The sequence below is a fragment of the Tiliqua scincoides genome, chromosome 7 (genome assembly GCF_035046505.1).
Source record: "Tiliqua scincoides isolate rTilSci1 chromosome 7, rTilSci1.hap2, whole genome shotgun sequence".
NCBI classification, from domain to species: domain Eukaryota; kingdom Metazoa; phylum Chordata; class Lepidosauria; order Squamata; family Scincidae; genus Tiliqua; species Tiliqua scincoides.
This window is the reverse complement of record NC_089827.1, coordinates 11,406,624-11,432,082: the sequence shown is the minus strand read 5'-3', so window position 1 is coordinate 11,432,082 and position 25,459 is coordinate 11,406,624. Positions and strand designations below refer to the sequence as shown.

The 25,459-nt window shown below is 45.0% G+C and overlaps 2 pseudogenes; both read left to right on the top strand.

Moving 5' to 3' along the window:
* The first annotated feature begins 4,149 nt into the window (after positions 1-4,149).
* Positions 4,150-4,258, top strand: LOC136657709 (5S ribosomal RNA; annotated as a pseudogene).
* A 1,162-nt stretch (positions 4,259-5,420) lies between these two features.
* On the top strand, positions 5,421-5,540 carry LOC136657812 (5S ribosomal RNA; annotated as a pseudogene).
* The last annotated feature ends 19,919 nt before the right edge of the window (positions 5,541-25,459 follow it).

Here is a 25,459-nt window from a genome sequence, read left to right as displayed (position 1 = left end):
GGCTTTATCCCCAGCATTTCACTTCCACATTAAATGAAAATCAAATGCAAATCGCGCTCCAAAGACTAACCAGTTCTGACACTTTGTTGGCAGAATGAACCCCTATCAGCCCTAAGGGTAAATAATGAACAGGTTGCCATGATGGTATTAAAAGAAGAGCTTGAATCCAAAGAGAGTTTTTTTTTTCTGCCTTTAGTCATTTCCCTATTGATGGCCATGAAATTCTTTTCTTCTGCTAAAGGGCATCACGAACTGTAAGTTGGTGAAAAGAAGCGATGGTTTCTCCAAACTTGAAGAAAGGACATCCTTGAGGGGAACATGGAGAATGTATGAGCTTGGTTGGCAACCTTCAGTCTCGAAAGACTATGGTATAAGCCTACAGCACCCAGTATTCCCAGGCGGTCTCCCATCCAAGTACTAACCAGCCCTGACCCTGCTTAGCTTCCGAGATCAGACAAGATCAGGCATCTGCAGGGTAACAGTTGCAATTTGTTATTCTTATAAACTTGCTTCATGTCCATAGGAATTTGGGTTGTACGGCCTGCATTGAAATCACAATCAATGGAGATAGCAGTATTCTTCAACTTGTGGGTTAGAATCCCAATGGGGTTACGAATCTTCATTTTGGGGGTCACAGCAAACTTTCAACGCCAGCGCAAGAGAGGACTTGAACCCAATACAATAATGATATTGCCTTATCAAAACTTGAGTTCTTGAGATAATCCTGCACAGCCTCTTCTTGATGTCTTGCCCTGCAGCTCCTAAGGCCAGCTCTGCTTAGACTACTACCTCACAGGGTTGTTGTGAAGATGGGTCTTGGCACAAAAAAGGTTGAAGACCACTGCTCTGCTGTACAATCCAAGGCTACATTCTTTTGGAAATTCTGTCTCATGGTTACGGTAAGCCTATTTAAAGGCACTTTGAGCCTGTTCCCTATCCAGTCAACATTCCCCAAAACAGCCATTCCCTGCATTCTGGCTGATCTCCTGTTAATTCTGGCCAGGGCAAACCCAAATTGTGTGTTTGCACATGCACTGCACATGTGTGCATGTCTATGAGAGCAGTGCAGGCACCAAAGCTGTGCCCACATGCTATACAGAAGAGACACCAGCAGCAGACACTGGAAAAGACACCACGCTGTTGTTCTCCCCTTGCTAAATAGAAGAGGGCACCACTTTGAAACGCGCCTCTTTGCCCTGTTAGCAGGGGTATTTTTTGGCCCAGGTTCAATGTTGGAAACCAGATTGGGGACTTTGTTGATCTGGGACAGGGGTCTTCTCAAAATGGCCCCTTTCTGTCTAGATATGGTAGCTTTGTATGGTGTCAACTACTGTCTTTAATGCCCAGTCTACCCAGTAAGAAAAAAGAAGCAAGAGAAGAAAGAAGGTACTGTCACTAACCACAAGGCACTTCACCAATTTTGCCCTCTGTCAGGCCCATTGCTGTATGCAAGGATCTCTGGACCAGAAAAAACCAGTTCTTTTCACCAAAGGACAGCTTCCAAAAGGATTGGACTTCAAATTCATTTAAAGTCAACTTCAGGTTAGGCAGACATTTCCGAGAATCGTAAACAGATATGCAACTACCATAGTAAATCACTGAATCCCTTAGCAACCCTAAATCCCATCTTTGTCAAAGGCATTTATTTGCATTTATTCTGTTGAGTCTCGGGTGAGCTGTTTTGAGGAACATGTCCAAAATTTATAGATATTGAAACATCCAAGAGAACATCTGAAAACTCTTCAGTTTTACCTTGAACTGTTATTAAGGCAATATAAAATGGTCATCAAAATCAAAACAATTTCTCCTCCATAGGATGACATTGATGATTATTTCACTGTGGCAACAAGAGGGAGAGTAGGGCAAACCAATACATTTTCATACATGGTTTTAAATGTAAATGTGAATCCTAAAGCCCCTATTGAAACTATACATATCAAAGTGTAATATAATATATAAATATTTTCCAGGAAGTTTCAGTAGGGAAGGATTGCTCAAGAGGAGGTCTCCTCAGAAAGCACATCACAGTGATGTGAGGATCCAAGTGAAAACTTCCTGGAAGGGAGTGGAAATGTGTTCTGACAAAAATTCCCTGCAAAGTCGATTCGTCAGTATGTACAGAACACTATTTTGACAGTTGTCCAGGCAAGCAACTTTTAGTTTGAGCCACAGATGGCCAAGAAAGAGCAGACAACCAACGAATCTTGAAGAGGGCAGCCAAGATGATCAGGTGGCTGATGCACCTTCTTGATAAGGAAAGCTACAATGTTGAAATTGGATGATCAAGAGGGACACACACGCACGATTGAGGCTTACACAATTGTGCATGGTGTTAATCAAACAGATACAGATTAGGACAACATTAGGACCTTGGGTCATCCAATGAAACATATTGGTGGAAGATTTAGGATAGACAAAAGGAAATACAGCAGGGATTCCCAAACTGGTGGGTCACAAACCACCAGCATAAGAAGAAGCCCTGTCTCTGTCCCCTTAAGGTGAGATGAAAGCAGTGACATGATCCCCAGGATTACATTTCTGCTGGGGGGGTTGACATCTAGAGCCAGTACTGGCCTCTGGGGGGTGCAAGGAGCCCCGTGGACCCATCTGCAGGGCTCCCTAAGTCTCCAAGTGTCTAAAAATCACAATCAAAATCCACTTCCGGTTTCGGGGGGGGGGGCTGGCAGGTAGACGGGGCAGCTTTGTTACTGTAAACACTGTGTTAACTAGCATATTTCGTTAACCAACAACCACTATTTCCCTGGATAATAAAGCTTTTTTTGTACTTCTTCACATGGTGCATGATTGAACTATGGAATTTACTTCAGGATGGGATGATGGCCACTCGCTTCAATGGTTTTAAGAGGAGGTTAGATAAATTCATGGAGAGACAGTCTGCCTCTGAACACCAATTGCAGGGAAGCAACAGGGGGAATGAGGCATGCCTCCAGTCTTGCTTCTGGGCTTCCCAGGGGAATTTGGTTGTCTGTTGTGGGAAACAGGGTTCTGGACAGGGTGGGCCTTTGAAGTGGTGCACTTCTTAGGATTTATGGCTGAATGTCCTATTATTCTTGGGATGGAGAAACAGAAGAGCCTGTGAGATTATTTTTACCTCTTGCACAAGGAATCAATAACATCACATGGTATGAAATATAAGGGTGTTTCAATGCAATGTTTTCCCACTACAAACAAAAGCCAAGGGCCAACTTTTACATGACCAAAGCCGCTGGGTGACTATTTCCTTGGTTGCTTGACCTGCCACTCCAGTAATGTATAAGGATCACACAAATGGAATGGGGTCTTCCCAAAACCACCTTTGTGTGTCCTCCTGGTGCTGGGTGTAGACTGAATTATCCTCCAACAGGTCTACAGCATACTACAGAATTATTCTATATATGAGTAGTATATGAGGAATGCTTTTACAGGAAAGCAGCCACAAGCTCTCATAATGTATCCCTCTTGACCCTGTGAATTGGGTCAGGTGTGAATTGACCCTGAGTAGTATAAAATGTGGCTCAGTTTTTTCCCCCCATCTGTTCAACTGTGTGACTTAAAGTAAACAGACACTTCCTTGTGTTTGAAGACCAAAGTTTTCCCTGATATAGATCACTGCTTTGTCTGATGGAAGGTTTATCATATGAAATTGAAGGAATTTATGAAGGAATTTGAGTGGATGTGGCTCAATAATAATAGGCGTATGAAGGGAGATAGATCTCCTTATAAGTCCTATTCTCTCTCTCTCTCACACACACACACACACACACACACACACAGCTGATGCAGCAGTGCCAAAACGGCCACTGCTGGGGGGTAGGCCTCCGCAGCGTGGGGGGATGACGACTTGGAAATGCACTAGCTAAATAGCTAGCACAGGTTCATGCGGGGTGAGGTCTGGGAGGATTCGGTGGCCACTACTGCTGGCAATCCCACCCCTTTCCTGAACGGGGGTTCCACCCTCCCACCACCCTTCCTGCCTCCTGCTCCACCTTACCTTTGACTGGGGATAGCTCCAGATCCACTGGTGCTGATGGGAAGGACTCCAGCTTTGCCACCAGTATTCTGGAAGTGCAATACTGAGCGCACTGACGTGGCTCCTTTTACAACTGGAGGTAACTGCTTTACAGCACTTAGCACATGTGGAAGGGACTCTCCAATGGCTATATTACCCTGCACATGCCTGACCTTGGAAGCTAAGCAGGGTCAGGCCTGGTTAGTACTTGGATGGGAGACTGCCTGGGAATACCAGGTGCTATAGGCTTATACCATAGTCTTTCGAGACTGAAGGTTATACCATAGGTGCTATAGGCTATAGGCTATAGGCATAGGTGCTATAGGCTTATACCATAGTCTTTCGAGACTGAAGGTTGCCAACCTCTCCAATGGCACCCAGCCCCTTTAGGATTGGGCTGTTAAAGTCTCCAAAATTACACCCAAAATATCATCTTGGAAGGCCATGACATACTCTGTTTAATTCCACAAAAGGCAAGCTAGAATGCAAATCTCTTCGTGACATTGGCTGACTTGCTATGATGTCAGAGTAAGTTTTGGTGTCACTGCCACATTGAAAGAATGTCTTTTGTATGTGGACCAATATTGATATCATCATTTTGACTATGAAAAGTAGCCTGCTGAATGTTCCACCTTTGAAGGAGATAAGATTTAGCAGGAAGCAAGACTGGGCTTTCTTTGTTATGCTACAGAACAGTGATTTTCAACCAGTGTTCCATGGCACATTGGTGTGCCACAAATGGTCCACAGGTGTGCCACGGGAGTTTGGGACAGGGTAATTTATTAGTAGGGACATTGGGGATGTGGTCTCCCTGCTAACAGTGTGGTGTGCCTTATCAATTGTCAAAAAACCAATGGTGTGCCTTGAAAATTTTAGCGCTTTGTCAGTGTTCCATGAGATGAAAGAAGTTGAAAACTGCTGCTATAGAAGGCTTTATGTAGGAGTATCCTCATGGAATTTCCTTTCTCTTCAGATTTCTAGGATGGACAGTATAGGACTGTTGAAAGAATTTTTACTGGGTACATAGATTTTTTTTTTTTAATTCTGCATTTTAATTGTATATTTTTCTGTAAGGTGTGTATTTTCTTGGGAATTGTCTTTAGAATGTGAGTCCTCCACAAGCAATGAAGCTGCCCTTTCTTATCACTCAGTGGCCAATGGCATCGAGAAAAGCCATGACAAGTCTTGGGTACTTTGTGACATCAAAGCAAGATATTTCAAAGGCATCAAAAGAACTAGGCAAGGCAGACAAATTTGAGGCTGAGGAACAGATTTTATGAGAGCGTGAAAATACAACTGACCAGTTCCTTTGCTGGTGCAAGACCTGTTGGTCTCTAGTTGGTGCTAGACCTGTTGGTAAAATGGTCTCTAGCTGGTCTTTGGAGAGAAACGATAGCAAGAGGCGTTGTGAGGCTGCATAATCTGTTACCCTGCACATGCCTGATCTCATCTGATCTCAGAAGCTAAGCAGGGTCAGGCCTGGTTAGTACTTGGATGGGAGACCGCCTGGGAATACCGGGTGCTGTAGGCTTATACCATGATCTTGGAAGCTAAGCAGGGTCAGGCCTGGTTAGTACTTGGATGGGAGACCGCCTGGGAATACCGGGTGCTGTATGCTTATACCATGATCTCGGAAGCTAAGCAGGGTCAGGCCTGGTTAGTACTTGGATGGGAGACCGCCTGGGAATACCGGGTGCTGTAGGCTTCTACCATAGTCTTTCGAGACTGAAGGTTGCCAACCAATCTGTGAGGCTGCAGTGGAAGGTGAGAGTGGTTGGCTTGTGGCACTTGGGGGGCAACTTGAGATAGTCTGGGGGGGGCAGAACCATCACCAGCTGAGTCTTCATCCCTTGCCATGTTGTTGACATGAGCAGAGCTCCATGCTCAGATGTTTTGCCATGGTGGTAGAGCCCTCCCACCCTTGCCTCTAATTGGTTCCAAAGCAGGGCACTCCAGAAGCAGTTGGGGGTGACGCAATGACATGCCAGAGACTGGCGCTGCGGTCCTGGTGGATTGGGTTGTCAGTCGCTGCAACTGCTTTTGTCATTGCTTTACCCGTTATATTCATTGTCGGGAATTTTACATTTAATATAAATATTAAACATATTTATTTCAACTTTCTTTCTTTTTTTTAACCTTGATGGTTATTATTATTACTTCTTTAAGTTAACCATCTTAGAAATGTCTGTCCAAAGGAAGGATAGAAATCTTTTAATAAAACAGAATAAACTGTAAGCTCGTTGAAGCAATCTGTTCAAAAGGATTTTATTATTTTTTTCATGTAGCAGAAGGAAATCTGATTAAAGACTTGAGCAACAGTTCATTGAAACAAAATGCGGGTGGAAGTAAATCAGCGACACCTTTATTCTGTTCTTTTTCTTATCGCTTTTAACAAATTGAGGAGAAGGGGGGAAAAAACATGATCGCAAATGGCTTTTTTCCATTAACTCAACTCCCTGACAAATTCTCAGAGGCTTTATCCTGTAATATATGAACTTTAAGCAAACTCCTGTTGATCAGAACATCTGCCGTGTTCACTTAAACTTGAAACCAAATTAAAGCAGTAAGATTATCCTCTGCACTCCAAGTAACACCCAGTCCACGTCATCACATATCAGGTACTGGGGCATGTTCTTGGGCTTCCCGGTGACTTCTCAGGTTTTCTGGATCGAGTTCAGACAGAACTGATTAATTTACCATTAGTAATGTAAATTGTCATCACACTGCTAAAGCTGTTCAGAGCAATCTGAGCTACCATGTAATTTGAAAACGACTTTTGTTAAGACTTCAGATTTCTCAAACCTCCCTATCGAAGACTGCCTTCTTGGAAAACACTGCAAATGGCAGAGAACCTTACATCTGGATTGTCTCAAAGATCCAATGCGTACAACACTCCCACAACCCTGGTCTAGGGAGGGTGGTCTGTCTCCTGAAGCAGACCTAGGCATGTCTGAGTGTCAGGCACAGCAAATGTCAATCAGGAATGCAGCTGAATCATGTACAGTACATCCAAATGCAATAAGCTGTCTATTTGTACTGCATTACTTAAATGGAATTTGCATGTTGATTTGCAGCCCTATTCACAGCTAAGTATTTGAGGTAGTGGTTCCCAAACAGTGCACTCCAAGGAGACCCATAGGGGTGCCGCTTTTACTAGATAGATAGATAGATAGATAGATAGATAGATAGATAGATAGATAGATAGATAGATAGATCGATCGATCGATCGATCGATCGATCGATCGATCGATCGATCGATCGATCGATCCCTGGGAAGATTGCATTCCCTGGATTGGGTTGCTTACATCTGTTGGTTTACAGGGGTAGGCTGCAGAGTTTGTGTTCGGGGAGGGGCACAAGTTCCTTCAGGCCAGGGCAGCGGACAGGCCTCCCCAGGTCACTTCCTTGGAGCTCTCAAAGAAGTGACCTCGCTCCTCAGCGGCCCAGCTCAAGATCTCATGAGACTTTGGGCCAGCCAGAGAGTTGGCCAGGAGCAATCTTATAACCGATATCCTGTTCATAGGGCATTCCCCTTGTGCCCGACTTTGCTCCCCAACCCAGTGGGTGCCCTTCCCTACTGATGCAACAGTTTGGGGGGGGGGAACACATCCCCTTGGATCTGCCCCTATTGGTTTATGAAGACACTCAGTATGTGATTTCCTCACAGTATAATCCTATGTGCATCTACGCAGGAGTAAATTCCATTGTGTTCAATGGGGCTTACTCTCAAGGAAGTGTGCATAAGATTACAGGCTTAGAGCCCAATCTTATCCAACTTCCCAGTGCTAATGCAGCTGCAATGCAGCCCCAAAGTAAGGGAGAAAAGAGGCCTCTATGACTGTCCCCCCCCCCCACTGCAGGGTCTACTCCCACTGCAAGATGTTGGCATGGCTGCATCAGTGCTGGAAAGTTGGGTAGGATTGGGCCTTTGGAGAGTTACAATTCTGCTTTCTTGAATGATTCAACAATGTTCAGGTCTATACTGAAATGCTCATTTAAAAATTCTGTATTTATATTTATTATTTGAGCAGTATTGATTACAGATATTAGCAGCATGGTTAGAAAATGAAAAGCAATTGTTTGAAAAGTTGGCACTGGGCCAGAAAGTTAATATAGCCTTGGGCAGTGGTTCTCAAACTTCCTGGGAGATTTACTCCTGGGGTAAGTCTTTGCGGGGACAGGGGTGGGAGCAGTGAAGTGATCCAAGGGTCATGCCCCTGCGGGGGAAGGGGGGCTATTTTTAAACTAAACATACGTGCTCTCAGGGTCCGGGAGCTGTGGGGAGCCCTGCGGAGCACTTGCAGTTCTCCCTGAGGTTTCTAAATAGTGAAAGTTGCAATCGTGATTAAACCAGAAGTGGAATTTCTGGTTTCATCACACTTGCAACTTTTACAACTTAGAAGCCACAGATAACCCTGCAAGCGCTCCCGGGGGCTCCCTACACCCCCCACACCCCATGTATGTTAGTTTAAAAATAAACCCCCACTTCCCCCACAGGGGTGTGATCCTGGGGATCGCTTCACTGCTTTCCCCCTACCCCTTAAAGGGAATAAGGCATCCTTACATAAGCTGGAGGGTCGCAACCCACCAATTTGAATACCAATGGTCTAGGGGGTGCGTACCAGCCCTCTCCATCTATCTTGGTAAATGCTTTGTTTTGGCCATTATGCATTTGCATGATGATGCATTTTAAACACACTGGTAATACTACAAAATCACAAATTTCTGTTTCACTACTAGAGTTGCAATTTTCTGCAATTATGCCCTGGTTCAATTCCTTACTACGGGTAATGACTCTCCCTGCAAAGCAAAGAAGCGCCAGGGAAATGAAGTATAAATGCATATCCTTCAGGTTTGCTTCTCAATTTGCTGATTTGTTGAGCAGCATATAGTTCAGTACTTAACTTTTTGGAATTGGACTTGGCAAGTAAGAGAATGTGATCTTGGGGGAGAAGCAATCAGACATATTTTAATGTATCATAAATGAAATAGCTCCATCAATTTTAATATATGTAGCCTATCTTGGTGGGACATAGCTCACACTATCCATGCCTGAGAATGTGATGTATTAGAAGTAACACTGATTAAGGTTGCAATCTTATTGACGCTTACCCAGAGGTTATGTTGGATGTGGCAAGTGGGGATATTTGCCCATGAAGTGGGGCACCCAGCATGGACTTACCCATATTCTACCAATGGTGCATTTGTGCACCTCAGCCAATGGTGTGTTTTGGTGGGATGAACAGGGCTGGCTTCCCACCCCATGATCTCCCCTTTTCTATGTAACCTGCTGAATAAATTCACTTGGTGGGATGGACAGGGCTGTCTCCCTACCCCATGATCTCCCCTTCCCTATGTGACCTGCTGAATAAATTCACTTGGTGGGATGGTCAGGGCTGGCTTCCTACCCCATGATTTCCCCTTCTCTGTTTTGACAGGGTTGCAATTTCAGTGCTTGCTGTTGGCACCACCTGGAAGTAAGCTCCACTGAATATAATGAAACTTACTGAGAAAACATGCATAGGATTATGCTGGGAGAGGATCTTTTAGAAAATTATGTACCTGTTCCTTCCAGAAGTTATTTTGCTTTGGTCCAGATATGTGCTATAATGGTCAGACTTGTGAGAACAGTTTTGTATATGAGCTATTGTTGTAGTTCCAAACCATGCGGCCTCCTCTACACGCTTTCCTGTCCTACATGCCTGTACCATATATGCTGCAATCCTTTACACTCTTTCTTAGGATTAAACTCCACTGAACACACACAATGGGGCATTTCTAAGTAGATGTGTACAGCAGTGTTTCTCAAACTGTGGGTCAGGACCCACCAGGTGGGTCACAAGCCAACGTCAGGTGGGTCGCATAGCCCCTAGTGCAGCCACTATTGAAAATATGGGAAGATGGGATGCTGGTAAGGGAAAAGGGAAGGGCTATGTGGTTATGTCAAAGTTGTAAACAGGCTTCTTTTCTTTCTGGTTCACTTTGCTATTGTAAAATGGCTGAGAAATAACCAAACTTCTTAATGGATTTTCAGGAAAGTAGCAGGCTCTGGTATCACAATGACAACACTTCCTGATTGATGATGTCACTTCCAGTTATGACAACAGTTCCGGGTTAATGACATCACTTCTGGTGGGTCCCGGACAGGTTGCCATTCTAAAAAGTGGGTCTTGTGCTTAAAAATTTGAGAATCACTTTTGTATAGGATTGTGTTATTAGCTGTGGAAGACTGTGCTGCTAATCATTAGAAACAGGTTATATGAAGATGGAGTGCTTCTGAATTTCCATGTATAAACTATTTCTTACTTTTAAAAAACCAAGAAGGCTAGAAAGCAACCCAATCCTTGTGGGCCTTGAAGGAAGATGGTACAAACAAGATGTTAGCAATGGCAAAGCAGAGCTGGGCTCGGTGTCAAAGAAGCGGCTGTCATGCACAATATAAAGGGGTTATTTTTAGGTGAGGCGGCACAAGCGATGATCCCAAAGTTCTTTATGATCTTCAGCTTTATTGTTTGATGAATCCCACAGTATGTTTCCTGTCTATATATACCGAAGCCATTTTAAAGTGCTCTGCTTTAAGAAGGCTGGTTTATGTGGATATTACATATAGGCTAGAGAGGCTTGTTTATCTAGAAGGAATCAAAGCAGGGGGGAAAGCTTTTCTGCTATGTCTTTGGAATGCCGTCTGGGCACATGTGTGAACACGTTCAAAGGTGAAAGTGGCACTGTCAACGGGTCATATTCTAGCATAAATATGTTTGTGACTTTGCCTCTCTGGTTATTAAGAATGGGTCTGCCAAAATGGTTGTGCCTCAAGTGCTGCCTGAATGGAGTTCAGACTTTGACAAAAGAGCCTTCATGTTCCTTTAATGGCTGTAAATGTTTCCTAACCGGGTAATTTAGTAGCACTGTGTACTGTGGCTAAGAGACTGAACTGTGAATTAGCAGTTCCCTGGTTTGCATCTCTGCTCTGCTAGGTGGCCTTAGACAAGCTATGCCTTCTCAGCCTCGGTTTCCCAGCTGCAATAAGGGGCTCATATAATACTTTCTCTTGTTGTAAGGGTTACAAAATAATATATTCACTGTGTATTATTGCTTTGGATATTCAAAAAACATGTAATTTTTATTCACCTGCAGGTCTGTGGTCTCAGGCCAGTCCTCTGCAGGGACTCACTATGTGTGAAGGAGAAATAGTGGTGTGTGTGTGTGTGCGCGCGCGTGCGCATGCACGTGAGCGTGTGTGTGAGAGAGAGAGAGAGAGAGAGAGAGACTGTTGAGAACTGGACTAGCTAAGCTTGGGGTGCACCTTAGAGCAGTGATTTTCAACCTTTTTCGTCTCGCGACACACCAGCAAGGCACTAAAATGGTCAAGGCACATGTACAAAGAGAAATTTCCCATTGGCTGTTTTCCAGTTATGCTTAGAATGGGAAGATCTTCCTGGCACACATCATTAGGGGCCCAGAGCTCTATACAACTTGGGGCCAGGGTCACTTAGAGACCACCTACTTCCATACACTCCAGCTCATCCTCTTAGGTCATCGGAAAAGGCCCTTTTACAAGTGCCGCCGCTCAGGGAGGTACATAGGGCGGTGGCAAAAATAAGGCCTGCTTAGTCATGGCACCAACACTGTGGAATTCCCTACCCCTTGATTTATGAACTGCTCCCTCTCTTGAAACTTTCCAGCAAGGCCTGAGGACGTATCTTTTTGGACAAATCTTCTGAGTTCTTGGCTTTTTTAACATCTTTTAACATCCAATTCACAGGCTTGGGGCTTTTATAAAATTGCCGCTGTTGCTCTTTTACTCTTTTTAATGTCCTGTTGCTGTTTTTAAGATGTTTTTTGTTAAGTGTTTTTTTAAATTGTTTAAATTGTGTTTTTTAACTGTGTTTATGTTTTTTGTATCCTTTTATTTATTGTTGCAAGCCACCTTGGGTCCCTACAGGGAGAAAGTCGGGATATAAATAAGTAAGTAAGTAAATAAATATATAAATTGGTGGTGTGCACTTGGAGGGGTGTCTACTCTGTATGTGTACATTGGCAGGATGAGTAGCAGAATTTGAGGGTCAGCAAGACTGGGAAATCCGTCCAGCAGTGTTCATCACAAACTGCTCCTAGGCTGACATGACTTTGTGTATCAGATTTAATGGAATTTTATGCTCTTCTGGTTGATCTGATGCCACCTTCAGTCAAAGCCAGGTGATGGTGCACAAACTAAATCCAAGGTTCAGATCCTCTTGCTAAATGCCCTCAAGTCGTACGAGGGAGTAGCAAGGCGAGGGCAAGGAAAAGAGCCCTCAGAAAATCAAAGCAGTGGCAAGCGGTTAGGCGAGAAATCAAATCCAATTCAGCAGAGCTAAACAGAATTTTAAATAGATTTTTCAATCTTGTTTTTCACTTACCTTCCCTGATAACCCCATTGGGATACGTTAAGGATGTGGCTCCCCCAAACACAATCATTAGTAAGCTTCTCTATTGACAGCTGACAGGATCATTGCAGCTGAAGATCACAAAAGTGCTACCAGGCCAACAGCCTTTCCTTTGACTCTACCCTGAGCCTTGATCTGGACACATGCAGCCAATGGAGTCGCAAAAACTTATTTGGAGTGAGGGGTTGCCGCAATTTTTCAAAGCCTTTGCAAGTGACAGCTTGGACCCAGTCCAATAATGGTGCTGCCTTCTCAAAACTGAGTTATAATCCTGCACAGGCTCTTCTTGCTGTCTTGCCCTGCAGCTCCTAAGGCCAGCCCTACTCAGATGCAATTTAACAGAGTTGTCCTGAAGCCACAAGAGGTGAGGGGAATTGGGTGGGTGGTGACAGAGGTGGGGAAGGGTGTGTACTCTGTATGTGTACATTGGTGGGATGAGTAGTACAATTTGAGTCAGCAAGGTTGGGAAATCTGTCCGGCAGTGTTCATCACAAACTGCCCCTAGGCTGACACAACTTTGTGTATCCAATATAAAGGGATTTTATGCTCCTCTGGTTACATAAGAACATAAGAAGAGCCCCACTGGATCAGGACAAAGACCCATCTAGTCCAGCTTCCTGTATCTCACAGTGGCGCACCAAATGCTTTAGGTGGGACACAAGACAACAAGACACAACCAGCGTCCTGGTGCCCTCTCCTGCATCTGGCACTCTGAAGAAACCTACCTGTAAAACCTGATGCCTGCAGTTGCCTCCAGTCAAAGCTAGGTGATGGTGCGCAAGCTAAATCCAATGTTCAGACCATCTTGCTGAATGGTTCAGGTCCTACAAGAGAGTAGGAGGGGTGGGATCTGGAGTGGGTCCTGCAGTCCCCATTTATTTACTTTTTGGGGTTGCAGCACAAAGAGGGTTAAAGACTACTGTATTGTCACACAAATTGCTGAAGGACCTTTTCTGCCTGGGGTTCAGGGCTGGAAACTAGAGAGTTAAATGAAGCCAGCAATTTCTGTGTTGTCGAGTGTCTGATGCTCTAGCATAGCAGCCCCCTTCAAATTTCTCTTCTGATCCATTCCTGCCATCCTTGAATCCTTCTGAATCCAGGGAGCAGGAAGAGGACAAGCAGAGGAGGCAAGCAGACAGAAGTGAACACCCTCTGTCAATCCATAACCAGAGACAGTCAACCACTGGCGTAGCTAGATGGGGGACGGCGCGCTAAGTTTTGCAGGGAGCAAGCTACTCTCCCCCTCCCCTTGGGAGCCATGTTGGGGGGGAGGGAAACAGAAGCAAATGACTCCCAAGGGGAGGGGGAGGAGTCACTTGCACACTGCAGGGAGGCTCCCTGCAAAACTTAGTGCGCCCCCCCTAGCTATGCCAGTGCAGTCAACCACATGGATAGGCCAGTCCTGTTAAAAAATCTTATTGACAGTCTCACCACCCCAAAGTTCCATATTTATGACCTGGATATTACATCACATATTTCTATGCATATAAGATTACTTTTCCTGGAATGTGAGGCATTACAGTGGACCCTCGGTATCCATGGGAGATCCATTCCTGGACCCCCCATGGATACCAATATCCACTAATAATCAGATCTGTGATCAGTCCACACTGGACCTCCTGGACACAACTGGAAGACTCTTCCAGTCATGACCAGGAGGTCCTTGAGCCCTTTCAGACATGGGTCAGCACCCATGCTGAGTTAAATCCGTGGGTGCCAAACCTGCAGATATGACGGGTCCACTGTATTTAGTTTTGTGAGGACTGGGAAAAGAGTATGGCTTATTTTGACTGGTTCAAAGTGCCTCCCTGATGGGAGTTAGCTTTCATGAGGGCTCTTTCATGTCGCTCAGCAGGGCTTCCAGGTCTCTCCAGGTTTCGTATCACTTATTATGTATTTCTTCAGATGGTTACATTGGCTTCATCTCAGTTGATACGGCAAGCAAGAAACTCACATAGCAATAGAAATTTTTTTTCCCCTGTACAGTGTTCATATATGTTTGGCAAGCTTCCCTTTGCAAAATGTCAGGGATATCCAGGAACTACCTCCTCCCAACTTAAATATGGTATATAGAGCTTCAGCAACATCAAACCCTCGGGAGCCTTAGCTCATCTAGAAAACAGCACACCTCTGTCTAACCCAGCTATAGGCTTGAGTCCATGATTATTTGGAGAAGCAATGCAATAGCAGGCATCCATCCATTGCCTGCTTGACATAGTGACTGCCATTTTTTAAAGGGCAAAATTCCATTTTGGGCGTCAGCAAATCCAGGTTGTCTTACATGAGATTTGTATTTCCTTGTCTGTCACCTCGGTAACCAAACCCTAGCTCTCTCTTCTGCTGCCCATGTACTTTTAGTCACTTGGATTCATCATTCCTGGTCAGTCTCACCTAGGAACTGAAATCTGGAAATGAGATTTTTATTCTGCAATCTGTTGGCAACCTTCAGTCTCGAAAGACTCTGGTATCGCGCTCTGAATGTTGGTTCTGGAGCAGCGTCTAGTATGGCTGAAAAGGCCGATTAGGGAGTGACAATCCCTTCCACACCGGGAGCAAGTGCAGTCTGTCCCTGGTCTGTCTCTCTGGCTATGGGCCTTCCTTCTTTGCCTCTTTGCCTCAGCCTGTTGAAAAACTCAACAGAGTTTTTCTCTGTTGCCCGAAAAAAAAGCTGTTTGCCCGAGTTGCACTAAAGAGGCTCCAGGTACTTGCAGAGAGCGTCTATCTAGAATCACAGTGTGGATTCCGAGCCAACAGGTCCACTACTGATATGGTATTCTCCCTTAGATAACTGCAGGAGAAATGCAGGGAACAACGACAGCCACTCTTTATAGCCTTCATAGATCTCACGAAGGTTTTCGACCTGGTCAGCAGAGACCAGATTCTCCCCAAGATCGGATGTCCACCCAGGCTCCTCAGCATCATCAGATCTTTCCACAAGGACATGAAGGGCACTGTTGTCTTCGATGGCTCCACATCAGACCCCTTTGACATCCAAAGCGGAGTGAAGCAGGGCTGTGTTCTTGCACCAACCTTGTTTGGGATTTTCTTCGCTGTCCTGCTGAAGCATGCCTTTGGAACTGCAACAGAAGGCATCTATCTCTGGACCAGATTCTGCAATCACCAGTTTGAATAAGCATAACTCCAGCCTTTCTTTAGTGGGTTTCTGTTACTGGTTTTTACAGGTTTTTCAAACGCTGTCTTGCTAGGTCTTTCCAAGATCTTGATAACTGGTCTGATGACTGGTCTTTATGACTATGCCACAAAGGGTTAGTGGTCCCCTGTTCCCAGTCTAAAGGTTTTCTCTGCTAAAGAGCAGTACTCCAACTCAGATTCAATTTCAGCTTCCTTTTGGAGAGAGCACTTGCTTGTTTTGTCCTTTGTCAATGTATGCTTGAGGGTCAATGGGGGCTGGCCTATGCCCCCTGATTCCTTGGATGCAGCTTTGAAAAATCTACTTCGATTATTATAAACCTCTAAAAACATTCATCCTCTACAAACTAAATCGTTGGCTGCCAGCAGCAAGCAGCACAAAAGTGGTGAAGCTTATAGGAGCCCAATCCTGTGCCGTTCTACTCAGAAGTAAGTCTCATTACAGTCAATGGGTTTACTCCAGGTAAGTGTGGGTAGGATTGCAGCCCAAATTCGTAATTTTTAACTTTTCACGGCACATTGAGAAGGTGCTAAAATTGTCAAGGTACACCATCAGTTTTTGGACAATTGACAAGGCACATCATGCTACTGGTGGGGGGAAGGGCTCACATCCCCCAATGGCCCTACTAATAAATGCCCTCCCCTCAAATTTCTGCACCACACCTGCTGATCATTTATGGCATACCATTGTGCTGCAGTATACACTCTCAGAGGCTTGTGGGGGGAGTGCCTCCCATCCCTCCACTATGCTATGCTTGGATAGAGCACCCAGGTGTGGAGTTGCACATATTTGCAAGGTTCCTGACCATGTGGATAGTATCCTCTGTGTGTACAGCTGTACTTGCGGGGGCTTCTTTCTGGAATTTGGCATACAAGCAAAGTGGGGAGAGGCAGAACCTCCCACTTTGTGTGCGTCCATTGAAAGCGTGCACTGAATGAGTGAAGGGGGCTAGAGTAAAAAGGATATTCTAGTCTTAACCGATTGAACTATTTTGTAATTGTAGTGAGCTCCGTTATTATCACACCAGGCTTAGAAAGAAGGGGCAGGAAATACGTTTGATAGTAATAGTCAAATAAAACCCATGTATATTGACAATATTAAGAAGGGCTCTGGTGCGCATAACGGGAGCATTAGGCAAGAGTCTGTATGTAAATGGAATTGCTGAAGAAAAGGGGGGAAAGAAAGGCAGAAATGGCAGGGAATTGCAGGATTATTATTGCTGGAAATTCTCAAGTGGGTGAATGGTTGGCAACCTTCAGTCTCGAAAGACTATGGTATAAGCCTACAGCACCCAGTATTCCCAGGCAGTCTCCCATCCAAGTACTAACCAGGCCTGACCCTGCTTAGCTTCCAAGATCATGGTATAAGCCTACAGCACCCAGTATTCCCAGGCAGTCTCCCATCCAAGTACTAACCAGGCCTGACCCTGCTTAGCTTCCTAGACAAAATGGGCTTCTCAGTAAAGTACTCCAGTTCTAAGAAAGATAGTGGGTGAATGGCGTTGGAGTAAAATACGCCTGCTCCTCTGCAGAGCATGCCAGGCGGTAGGACACGCACACACTTTCAAGCCACAACAAGTAAAGGTGACCTTAAGCTTGTTAGCATGGAGAGCCATTTAAAAATGTATAAAGGAACCCTACCCTGCAGGTTGTTCCTTGCTGGTTTGGCTCTTTATGTCGGTACTGAGTAACAAAGAAACCATTACGAATAACTTACTTTTACAGTTGACCACACCTACATTTTGTGAACTTTTAGCATTCTGCACAAACTCTGGAAAAGCAAGTGTTAGTCCAGAACAAACGTCCATCATCAATCCCGGCAATTTCCGTCACCATTGCAAGATGACGAGGGTGATAAGTATTATCTTTTCTTATTTCTTTTTTGTGTTTTGCTTTGTTCGCTTTCCCTGCTATTGGCTTCTACAAACATACTAATTTATGAAGGAGTCAGCCTGGCGGTAAAGAAGGGGCACGTGCGTGTGGTCAGAACCGCTTTTTTGTAGACAATATTGAAACGGTGAGACACGGAAAATAGAAAATCTCCTTTTGTGAACTGGTTAATAACACATTCAGGGTAGTTAATATCTTGCTCCCGAAGAGCATTCCGGTTCAGTCCCCCAAAGCAAAGAAAAATAGATCTCAGTTCTTAAAAACTGTATCAACAATGACAAAAATTAGATGCAACATGTAAACTGTGAAAAAAATACAGGGGGGACCCTACCAATATAAAATACAGTCTGATCTTACTGCAATGGTCCTGGAGTAGCCACACTGAGATTTCAAGATTGCAGTATAAAGCGTTCCAAAATGACGACTTTAACTTCAGGAACAAAAACAGAACTAAACCTGCAGAATAGCATGATGAATGTCATCAAAAATGGACAAGCCACCTAGTACTGAAATGTGACAGTGCAGGCATGGGGCGTCATCGTGTTACCTGGCCACGGGTACCCACCTCCCAGCTATGCAACTGGCTAGGCCCCTGGGCATAGCCCAGTCATGGGGCCTCTTCCTTGTGTTTCTGCACTTCATTTATTCACCCCACCGCATTCACCTGTCTCTCAATCTGTGGCTCACCTCACCCTGCACTTGGGTCACCTGGATAGTAACCCAGCTTACCTGGGGACTGAGTAGTTCTTCACTTTTGGTAGACTGGGGTAGTTTGTCTCCTTCCCACTCTGCAATTACTTCCACCTAGAATTCCAGGCCGTGTTGGCCATGGTTAGGGGAAGGACAGCCCCACAAACCATTGCAGACTAATTTCACTTTGAAAATCTCAAGTTTGTGTGTGAGTCTAGATTTTGAAAATGGACTTTGAGGCTGACAGCCATGGAGAAGACGAGAGGAGCCCCTGATAGGGCCTTGGCATATGCCCAGCAATGTAAAACCTCAAAACAATGGACAAGTTCCTATAGGAAGAAGTGGCAACATTCTATGCAATTATTCCAAAATCCAGACAAATCCAGACACCCTCCTGTCCTGTGCAGTGCAGAGAAGGGATACTCAACCTGTATTACGTTGAGGGGGAAATGAAACTAGAATGACAATAACATTTGCTAGAATAATACTCAGAAATGCTTGTGCCTGCCTCTTGGCATAAAGGAAACAGGATTGTAGCCTGACAAATAGGCGCCTGGTCTGTGGGTATAAGCAAACATCAGATGGCAAATAGAACTTATTGCTTTCCTACCTTCATATAAACGAAGGTAATACTGTAAATAACAGAAGCAATAGATTCAGCTTCAACCTCTGTAAGTTCTCTCAACCACCCCCTTCCCCATTATTCCTCTGGACCTTTATACATAGCCTGCGAGCAAAGGACTGTCAGGTTATGAAATTACCTTTTGAAATGTGCTTTGCAACAAGCCATTTGCCAGACTCAGTGTTAAGAGGTTATGACCTTGCAAGGTTTGGGGACTCACAAAATTGACAGAAGTCTTTTTTTTTTTTAAAGCACCTGAAGTGGCACCAAACATTACAGCCAACGTCTGACCTCTGGAAAAATGGATGCGGAGGTTCAACATGAAGGGCAATTAAAATGAATGCAGCGGTCAAATTTACTCCCTGGCACACTTCTGCCTGTCCTAATAAAACCACCAGTGTGCACTGTTCTTTAGAAGCACACACGGAAGCTGTTGGGGCCAGAGGCACATTTGTAGAATTGCTCTAGAGACTCTTGAGCTGTATTTGAGAATACTGAGGCCAAGTCGATCATTTTTACACTTGTAATGAATACAATCCAATTTGTTTTACCGAACAACTACAAGAGAAGAATTAGTGATAGTAACAAATGTTCAATTCTGATGTGGTGCTTTTTTAAAAGTCATTCTGTTGGCATCCTTCAGTCTCGGAAGACTATGGTATCGTGCTCTGAATGGTGGTTCTGGAACAGAGTGTCCTCTCCAGTGCGCGAAGCCTGGGTAAATAGATATGGAGGACAAACTGTTACCCATGCAGCAAATTCCCCCTCTCCATGTTGCTGAAATAGTCCAATGGAAAAGCAGAAGCCAGTACAGTTGGTTCTAGCAGCGTCACAGGAGTTGCTAGAACATGACTGTGTTCAGCCATTAACTGCCTCAGGGACTCTGGCTCCGGATTTTGCCTCGAGGTTGACTCCTGAAGCCTTTTCCATAACTGGATGTAGCCACAAGGCAGTGGAGGTTTGGGATCAGAGTTTTCCTTCTCTCAGATGAGCTGCCCTCCCAGGCTAACGAGTCCCATCTACCCAGTGGCTGTTTAGTCGCCTCTTACGACAAGTACAGCCAAACCGAGGGCCTATTCTTATCCCCAGCCCCCAGGGGTTAAGTCACTCTAAACAACAGGTTTATAGTAATAATATTTTACTTTTCTGATTGCGTTTCAGGGGTTCAAAGTGCTTGGCCTTGGAACCGAGCTATTCCTAAGGTCCCAACTCCTGAACCGGTAGCAATGTAGCCAAAACAGGTCCAGCCGCAAAGCTCTGTAAAACAAAAAACGTCCAGGTTTCTGGAGACATATTGAACTCCAGGGACTTGCAGAAGTAGGACACTTTTTAAAATGGACCACAAAAAGGGATCATAAAGCCCCGAAACACTTTGCATTCAGGGTAGCTAAGTGTTCTCTCTCTCTCTCTCTCTCTCTCTCTCTCTTTGTAAATTTATATATAACTTTTTAACTTCATATATAATCATACCGATAAGCACATGCTTCTCTTGGAGGAAGCTGCTGCCAATGCTAGCCAGATCGCAGCTGCAGCCAGGGTCTCCCCTGCTGCCACTGCCTCTCAGACACCCCCCCCCCCCGCAGCCTGGCACCTGGGATTGTGGCCCCCCCCAGCCACCCTCTTCATATGCCACTGCCTGTAGAACTTACAGTCCAATCTTATGGTTTCTGCCTTAGCACGTAGCCACACCAAGTTGGCCTGTCCTGCATGCTGTGGTGGTGCGGGCAACCAGGAGGTTTGGGAGGGGAAAAGGAAGTTATTTTCTCTTTTGTTGGCTCAAGTCTGAGGAGATAAAGGGGGCATGGAGGCCCGCTCTGAGGAGGGTAGGGTCTGGCACAAGTTGCCTATACTGGGTGCCACCCCTTTCACCTCTGTCCATTACACCCCATTGCCCCCCATCCCATTCTGCCCACCCCGCCAACTTACTGAAGTCTGTAGGCCTTCTTCAAGCACTCCTCTGCAACCAGAAATAGGATTGCAACCCGAATCATAGGAAGATGTGCATACTGTAGCATTTAGTTTCATGGCCGCTAGGCCGCTAAGCTTTACAGCAGCCTTCTAGGGTAGGCTATTATTATTGTCCCTGTATTGCAGATAGGAGACCAGGGCTAAGAGAACTGGCACTTCCTTAAGGTTGCTCCTTAAGGCACTTCCGTAATGAATAATTAAGTTCACAGATGAGATCTGAGCCAAGGACTTCTCAGCTCCTAAGTGGCACTCTTTGTCAACAGCAAAGGGAGCCAGTGTGCTGTTGCATTGAAAATGTTGGACCTGGCAGACCTAGGTTCGAAACCCCTCTCAGTCACTGGGGACCTTCAGTCAGCTGCTGTATCTCAATCTAATACACCACACAGTGTTAATCTAAAAAAAGGAATAAACATCACCCATAACTGAGATTCCCCCATACACAGCACAAGAGTCAACACAGAAACTAAACTAATTACATGTCTCATTTGCAGGGTCCCACTTGCGTTAATAGCTAGCTGGTTCTCTTGTTAAGTGCGCAAGAATACTGTTCAGTCCTCTCATGCACGGTCTGTCTGTTGCTGCGTGCCCTGCCGTTTGACAGAATATCACAACTTCACTGCTCTGCCTCTACCAAGATCATGGCATTTCTGAGCGTTTCTGTACTGCATGTGTTTCGATACTCTCTGTGGCTCAATGTTAATGAAACAGATAGCCGGTGGCTGATCTGTGATTAGAGAATTGGCTGGATGCGGAAAGTTGCATGATGGAAATATTTCACATCTGGTGAAAATGAATGAATGAATGAATGAATGAATGGTAGGGTTAAAAAGAGACACCAGATAGGGAAGCAGACATGCCACTTACGTCATGTTTGTTTTGACCCTTGCCAGTGACGTCACTAGGGTTCACTTCACCCTGCGGGAGGCAAGCACATAACCCCCAGGATGGACCTCTTCCCATGAAGTGAATGGGACAACGCCCCAGGCATTGGGCATGGTGGTATACTATTGCCCTACCCCCCACGGATTTTTTGACTATAACCCTGCACATCCCTGACCTTGTCTGATCTTGGAAGCTAAGCAGGGTCAGGCCTGGTTAGTACTTGGATGGGAGACCTCTTGGGAATACCGGGTGCTGTAGGCTTATACCATAGTCTTTTGAGACTGAAGGTTGCCAACCAACTTTTGATGGAATTGAGATATTTCAGCGCGGCTTGTTTTATTGCGCTCCACATGAAATTACACAGCATGATGGTATTATTTGAAAATACCAAGATTTAAATTTTTTTGGTTAGTAGTGGTGTCACCCACCCGTGCGCTTCACCTGGTGCGGCCCGCCCCCCCCCCCCAGCGACGCCACTATCCCTGGCAGGCTACACTGTACCAAGATGAATTCAGTTTGCTGCTTGTGGAAAGTCTGCAAGCAACAACCTCTGAATTTTTATTTATTTATTTTTAATGTGTGCTGTGGTAATTTCAGCCGGCCCATGGGCACATCGATGGAAAACTGTCTGACTCCCTTTTTTTGTTTGTTTGTTTGTTTTGTTTTATAGATTGGTTCTTGTATCATTTGCTCTGTGTATTGCTGAGAACCCGAGTAAACAGAAGTGACTGCGCCATCCGGAAATACTCGAACATCAACAACAAGGACTCCTGAGGATTTTTCCAGGAACAAAATGTTGACGAGACTGTACGACTACTGGTGCGACTAATTATCCATCTGCCTAATCAAGAAGGCATCAAAACCTTGCCATTTTCTGCAGGAAATGGTGCAACCAACTTTCATTTTCCAGTGAACACCATTCCTTAGTGGTGTTTTTTTTTTCCCCTAAGCCTCAGATCTGTTCCACTGCATCAAAATGAAACTAGAATGCATCAAATCATTTAATCCCTCTCCTCAATGGTGTTTTTAGCACAAAAATAAATAAAGCTCAGAGGAGAGGGAGCATTTTTCTAAATAAAAAAAATAAAAAAGCAACATACAGGTCGCTGAAAGCCTCCTCTGAGGGAGCAATCATTCTTTCACACAGCAGAAAACATCTTTGAAGGATTAGAGACACTTGCTAATGAAATTTTCCAGTTCAATGTCTTTGTCCCATACATAAAATAGACAGCTAATGCGATTACGTGCCTTGCACATTCTAGAAATCAAGCATGGCTAAACAGGAACCACTTTCATAAAGCTGCAACTGGGAAAAAAAAATCTTTTTTAAGACAGCTGTAATACAAATGTGTCGAGATTATGATTCACCATTATGAAGAGATGTTTTCATTCATTGTTCACACTCACAGGCAACAAATCATTATGAAATCAAAGCAGTTGTTGGGAACGGGGTGGGGAGATCAAACTTCACCACACTCAGAAAAAAACATATTAAAGCCGTTTAGGTCTTCCTCCACCCCCACAAGTCAATTTGGGTTTTCCTCAGTGAGAAGCCATAAGGACTGATGACTGTTCCTTACATCCTTCATTTCAAATACTCCTCCGATTCCTCAATGAAGTGAGAAGATGGAAAGGTGGATATTCATAAGCACCTAAAATCTAATTGTTCATGAAGCGGCAATGAAATCTGGAGCACACTTTATACTCAGGGTAACAGTAAGGAACAAAGACGTAGAGATCTCCTTTCTCTTCCATCCCTTTGTCAGGGAATTTTTTTTCTGGTGTTATCAGCACTCTTGGTTTTCTTCAGAAGTGGAACAAAGGAAACCAATTCTGGTTTACTGGAATCAATGTCACCCACAGGAGAATGTCAGAGGAGAAGGGCTGAATATCATTTAAGGAGCTTCAGGTGATTTGCCATGTGTATTTGAATAAAAGAACCCCTTTCTAGAATAGCGGTAAAGTGATTATCTATCTATCTATCTATCTATCTATCTATCTATCTCCTTCCTTCCTTCCTTCCTTCCTTCCTTCCTTCCTTCCTATCTATCTATCTATCTATCTATCTATCTATCTATCTATCTATCTATCTATCTATCTATCTATCTATCTATCTATCTATCTATCTCCTCCCTTCCTCCCTTCCTCTCTCTCTCTCTCTCTCTCTCTCTCTATCTATCTATCTAGATTATGTTGATATTATATTCAAACACTTTTCAGACTTTATTTTTTAGAAAGCACTTAGAGGTGTTGCTAAATTTCCAGATTCACCTTGACATTTCCTTGTCAGCAAAGCCCAGTGGCAATTTAGGTTTTGTGAACCTGTGAAAAATTAAGTAGATGTCATGAGTGTTACTGACATGATTGTCAGGTCCCTTCAGGTTCCTCAGATGACTGATCCAAGCAAAAGCTTTCAAATGCATGTTGATCAGGAGGTGGGCAAAAGGCAAGGCAAAATATGTTTTCCTTACCTCTGTGTAGGCCCCCTGATGGCCTACATGCCTCTTTGGACCAGTGCCAGCTATATAACTGCATCTATTTTTGAACTGCTTTAATAGAGACTTGAGATCAGTTGCAGGTCTTCTTCCTAGACAAACTTCCAACTACTAGGAAACCCAAAGCTGGCCCTCTTCAAGCAGCTGCAGTGCCATTTAGGCATGTTTATCCAGTGGGAGAGACTAGGAGCCTAATCCTAAAGGCTCACAGCATTGGCACTGAGCTCCAGTGGCGGTGCTGGGTGTTGTAACTGTACCGTAAAGCATGTTTATGGCTCCTCTGTGCAGAGAGCACCGGTGCCAGCCCAGCTCCAGTCAATGCTGGGACCAGTGCAAGACAACACTGCCCAGAGCAGGGGTGCCCAAAGCCCGGCCCATGGGCCACTTGTGGCCCTCAGGGGCTCCCAATCCGGCCCTTGGGGAGCCCCCAGTCTCCAAGGAGCTTCTGGCCTCCGGAGACTTGCTGGAGCCCGTGCTGGCCCGACGCAACTGCTCTCAGCATGAGGACGACTGTTCAACCTCTCACCTGAGCTGTGGGATGAGGGCTCCCCTCCACTGTTTGCTGTTTCACGTCTGTGATGCAGCAGTGGCAGCGAAGGAAAGGTTAGCCTTGCTTTGTGCAAGGCCTTTTATAGGCCTTGAGCTACTGCAAGACCTTCATTCAGTCATATATAAGTTCAATCTATAATATATTCATTTATGTAAATTTATTCAAATTTGAAATGTAAATTAATTCATTTTTCCCCCGGCCCCCAACACAGTGTTAGAGAGATGATGTGGCCTTCCTGCCAAAATGTTTGGACACCCCTGGCCCAGAGCATGGTAAGAGTTCCAGCTGGTAGTGAGGGTCTTGGGGGTGGGGGAAGGCGTTCCAGGGCAGGGGGAGGCATTCCATTTTGGAGCCGCTGCGCCCAGCGGTGCCACCAGGAGAGGATTAGGCTGTAGGTCCCCTGTCACAACTGGGTGAAGTGATTCATGACTTCACCCCTTCCTTGCAGAGGCATCCCGATTGAGAACACCACCCAGTGCGTGGTTTACCTTCTGCAGTTCAGCATCCCAGAAGTTCAGGGATGACGTAATGGTGTCATCATGTCACCCCAACTCTCTGGGCTATCACACTGCATTAAATGCAATAGGCCACCTCTGAGTCGCCTCTGGTGACCTTCAAGCCCATTCTCATCCCACACCCACTGAGGAGTGGTGAAAACACTATCTCTGGCAGATGTGGAAGGCAGTTGGGCCTGAAGATTGCTGAATAACCAGCAACATGGCCCTGAGGTACCCCCTTCTTGCTGGTGTCTGTGGTGCCCCTCACCAGATGCCC